Source organism: Stigmatopora nigra, chromosome 5 (assembly GCF_051989575.1).
Source record: "Stigmatopora nigra isolate UIUO_SnigA chromosome 5, RoL_Snig_1.1, whole genome shotgun sequence".
NCBI lineage: Eukaryota > Metazoa > Chordata > Actinopteri > Syngnathiformes > Syngnathidae > Stigmatopora > Stigmatopora nigra.
This window is the reverse complement of record NC_135512.1, coordinates 7,620,609-7,625,947: the sequence shown is the minus strand read 5'-3', so window position 1 is coordinate 7,625,947 and position 5,339 is coordinate 7,620,609.

The window sequence follows — 5,339 nt, the reverse complement described above, 5'->3', positions numbered from 1 at the left end:
GAGTTAACCCGCAAATTCATTTAGCCATCGAGAGCATTTACCACACACTTAGACCTCGATTCAATTGTGGAGATCCATTTAGCAGAAGCAGCAGACATTGGTGGCTCAGTTAACAGTGATGGATGCGCTCTCTCCGGGGTGGGGGCCATCACAAAGACACATGACGTGACGAGGTGGGGTGTGGTGGGGTGGGGTGGGGGGATGCAAGATGCCAGATCCTGGCAGTGATGAAGAAACGGCAGCGGATGGTGGGAGCCAGGGGCGTCAGGATGCAATAGATGTTAAATAATCAAACTCAATGATCAAACAAAAGGCTTATTATGCATGGTCTTTATTTTTATTTATTTTTCGTTTTATTTTTAGAACAAAAGGTTTACTGCATTGTCATTTTTTAAAGCCTTTACTGTACATCGTCTTAAAAAAGCTTTTACAATGGTCTTTATTTTTAAAAGCCTTGAGCATATCTTTTTTAAAATGCTTTTATTAGAGATTTTTTTTATACAATAAATAGGCTTATTATTCGGCCTTTCTCTAAAAAGTCCTTACTATAGGTGGTCTTTTTGTTTAAAAGAAGAAGAAAAATAGCCATAGTGTAGATGGTCATTTTTTGTCATTTAAAAAAAAAAACATAGTCTTGTTATTTATGGTCTTTAAAAAAAGCCTTACTATACAGGGTCATATTTTGACCAAATAAAATCCATAGTATAGATGGCATTCTTTTTTTTCAATTAAAAAATAGCCTTGCTATTGCCATGTTTTGTTGAAATTTTGGATGGATGTGTGCATGTTTTTCCTTGTGTGTGCCATCCAGGTGATTGTGTGCGTTTTCCCTCTTGTGTCCCTCCAGGCTTCCCTTCCCTTACGTGGCCAGGTGTTGGTGATTAGTAATTGGCCTTGGTGTGTGTATTTAAACACCTGTGTCTAATGTGGAGTTTTGGTAAGTGTTGTGTTTGGTCTCAGTCATGTAAGTCATGTTTTTGCCTCTTCCTCCTGCTTTAGTTACCATTTTGTCTCCATGTTTATATGGTTATTTTGTCGTGAAGAGTAAATTGTGCCGCAGGGTGAATCATGACAACTATACATACTTTTAAAAAATTAAAACCCATACTATATAATGTCCTTTTTTTTAAACCAAATATGTCTTACCATAGATGCACTTTAAAAAAAAGAAAATAAAAATGCTATTTAACACATACATTTTTTAAACAAATAAAAGCCTTAGTATACATATCTTTTTTTCCAGATAAATGTAGACTTTTTTTGTGTGTGCCTCAAAAATAACAATTAAAAAATGTACAAATTATTTATGGAGAGGAGGCTGAAGACCCCCTAAAATAGGCACAGTGACGCCACTGGTTGGAGCTGCTTTTAATCCCTGTGCTGTTGATTGTGCAGCGCTTTGTGAAATATGTGTCAATAATCTCTCCGGGCAGGCAGGAAATCCTGGAACATTGCCCGCCTAAACTTGGATTATGAAAAGCTCCAAATTGAGGGAGAGTTGACACCAAGCCTTCAGGTTTCTCCTAGAAAGCGACTCAAAATGTCAGGTAAAGTCGAGAAGACTTTTACAACATTGCTCCTGATGAACGTCCAGTTCATTTGGAATGGGAGCAAAACATTATTCATTATGAATTCCAAATGATTTTGAATGTGGTCTTTTGTATCAGAAAAAATCCTGCTACTTAAACAAGAGACTGCAAAGTTGCTGCTATGGTGTTTTATTCATATACAGTGGGAAAAATCCACATTTTTAGATTTTGAGAAAACTGTAACCTATTTCATTGGACCAATTGAAAAATGGAGTCATTACTAACTACAGGATACTTTTGAATTTAAATTTTTATGATACATTTTTAAGATTAGTTCTACAATAATGAAAACTCATATTTACCAGAAAGACCCACCACTTTTTCCAAGTATTTCTTTGGATTCATTTTTAGTTATTTCTTTTTGGGTTCACTATTTTTTTATTTCATAAAAACCTGGCATTTAAACAGGGGTGTGTACACTTAAATGTGCTTTACTGCAACTACAACCACTACACTACTATTAATATTTTTGTTGTAGTAAATTCATTGATCATTGCTCCTTTCGTCAAAAAGGATTGGACATCTAACACCATCATTCACTGAAAGAGTTCATCTATGTTCAATTTAATAATAGACAAATTTGGATTTAGGCCCCAAAACCCCAAATCAGTTGTTGTTTTTTGTTTTTGTTTTTTTTAAACACAATGTAATTACAACCCAGCATGCATCCCTAAGCTCATCTGTATGCCGCAATGTGAAGCATTAGCTGGAGGGCAGGCCAAAGCAAAACTAAACCTAAGTGATATTGATTCTTTGGGTTTTCGTATTTCCTCTTGCATTATACAAACAAAAACAAGAGCACCAAAAGTCAGCTATTGGAGCTTTGCTTGCATTGAACAAGGAAAGCTAACGTTTACTTAAATCTTGATTGACAGGACTGGGGGCATTAATGGGTGGGCTGTAATAGTAGCGCCTTACAAAGATGAAGCGTCACATGGACAGTTAGGATAATTTACACACCACTTACAGCACTAGTATAAAAATAAATCTGCGCCACCGTTACTTTTGAGAAGATGACAAACACAAGCATAAACGCCATTATCATCGATCGCTAGGCTTTTATGACTAACTTTCCAAAGGGAAGTCAGATGAATAAATTAACATGCAAAACAGGCATGATTTGTTCCTGCCTGAAATTCGGCCCAGCGCCTTTAAAACCGTGCCCTCTTTTTTTCTTCCCCTCCGCCGAGTGAACAATGACGTTCAGCGTGATGGAGTGAGTCTTAAAGACAGGCGCCGCAGTCAAAGAGAGGCCTCTCAATGACACCCTCAAGGTTGTGAGTGCCTAGTTTTAATGTCCAACTGGTCCTTTTCCTCTCAATATTATCAAAGGAGGAAGAGAAGCACAGCAAATACTAAACGTATGAAAATATCCTATGAAAGAAAATATGTAAAATATGTTTTAGGAGGCGGATCGGTGGGGCGAGTGGTAAGCAAATCCGACTCACAGGCATGTTTCTTAAAAATGTATAGTAAGGCATTTTTCTTTAAAAGTGACGATGTGTCAGTGGATAAGTCATCAGTCTCCAACCTCTTTGGTCCTGGGTTCAAATCCTGGTGCTTGCAAAGTATTTCCCACTATTATTCAGGTAAATTGAGAAGATAAAATTACAAGTACTACCACTTTCCCCTCACAGGGTGGTGGCCCAGTGGATAAGTCATCAGTCTCTCACCTCTGTGGTCCTGGGTTCAAATCCCAGTGCAGGCAAAGATTTTTCCCACTATTATTCAGGTAAAAGAAAGAGATAAAAGTACAAGTACTACTGACCACTGTTACTGGTGGTGGCCCAGTGGCTAAGTCATCAGTCTCCCACCTCAATGGTCCTGGGTTCAAATCCCAGTGCATGCAAAGATTTTCCAAATATTATTCAGGCAAATGAATGAGATAAGAGTATAAGTATTACTGCCTTCTCTCACAGGGCGGTGGCCCAGTGGCTAAGTCATCAGTCTGCCACCGCTGTGGTCCTGGGTTCAATTCCCAGTGACTGCAAAGATTTTCCAAATATTCAGTTCAAAGAATAAGTTAAAATGTCTAAGTGTTTAAGTGTTCAGTGGTGAATGAAGCATTTTAACCAAAAAAATGACTAAGTGTTTCACCCCATTTCCTTGGATAAAACGTTTCAACACCCATGTATAAGTGGGGCACGAGTTGGTGTAGTGGGTTGCACACTCGCCTTTGCACGGAGAGAACGTGAGTTCGCTTCCCGGTGTCGGCGGTTCACTGACCAAGCAAGCGGTCGAGGGTCGGCCGAAGGCCGACCCGAGAACGCCTTTCGCACATACAGGTCCATCAAGTGTCTTCCGAACTGCCGAAGGCAGTTCGGAATATAACCTTTTGCTGAAAAGTATGACTAAGTGTTTAATATAAATTAAAAAGATTTTTCTTTTTTTTCTTCTTCTTCCATTTTCCAGACTACATGGTGTAGTGATCAGCCAAAGGGCGACAGCGGGAATTGAACCCAGGTCTGCCCGACCGGAGTCCAGTGCACTAACCTCTGCGCCAACCAAGTGACTACACTTTCCTTAGTAATCATTTGAGTGTCTTGACAAGAAGTACACAGAAACAACTAAGTGAAAATGTGTCCCAACCGGGATTTGAACCGAGGTCTGCCGGACAGGAGTCCAGTGCACTAACCTCTGCGCCAACCAAGTGGCTATACTTTACATGGACATCATTTGAGTGTCTTGACAAGAAGTACACAAAAACAACTGAATGAAAATGTGTCCCAACCGGGATTCGAACCCAGGTCTGCCGGACGGGAGTCCAGTGAACTAACCTCTGCGCCAACCAAGTGGCTACAAATTCCTTTGTCATCATTTGAACGTCTTGACTACAAGAACACATAAATAATTAAGGGAAAATGTTTCCCAACCGGGAGTCAAACCCAGGTCGCCCACATGGTAAACATGTGAGTTAACCACTATGCCAAACTAACTCAATGCTAATCAAAAACTAAATTTAAGAAATACAGACTGATTACCATTCCTAGTAATAGCCTGTAACAATTCTGATATCTACATGACTACCTTAAAGAAAAACTGGTTCTAAGAGAACATCACAATAAAGATATCTCATTTTGCCATTTAATCACCATTAGAAAAATATTGAGAAATAAAAACAAGCATGCTGAAACTGTTATCTAACACCTCTGATCAGGCTGGATTGTCGGTTAAATTTACCATCAGAGACGGGGGGCAAGGGGTGAGATAGACGCATGACAGTGTGCTGGAGAGGGGAGGATTAAGCTGTGTGCCCCCCCCCCCCCCCCCGCCAGTGTACATATTGTGTCTTCATCAGGGAGCTGTAGTTAAGAACTGCAATCCAGATTTAGCCTATTCTCATGTGTGTGTGTGTGTGTGTGTGTGTGTGTGTTGTGCTGATCAGAGCAGCTTGAACAAGTAAAGCAGATTTGGACCATGTGCTTGTTATTTCTGCAAAACATCTGGATGGGTCCAGCATGAAAGAGGAGGGAGTATTTAACACAATAGTTCAGTGGGTATATGTCTACACATCCTTGGTTTTAATGACAGGTTTACTTATGGTTGTAAATGTTATAATATTAATATTTTCTGAGCTTTTCTTCTTACACCAGTACCTTAAAACTTAATAATGTGATTTCAAAAGCATGCAAAGCCAGTTAAAACAAGAGATAATAGATCATAAATTACGATGATCAATGGTGTATTTTCCAAAGATTTAAGGCATGTGGGGAAATTAATCGAATTTGAATTGAATAAAAGAGAAAACAA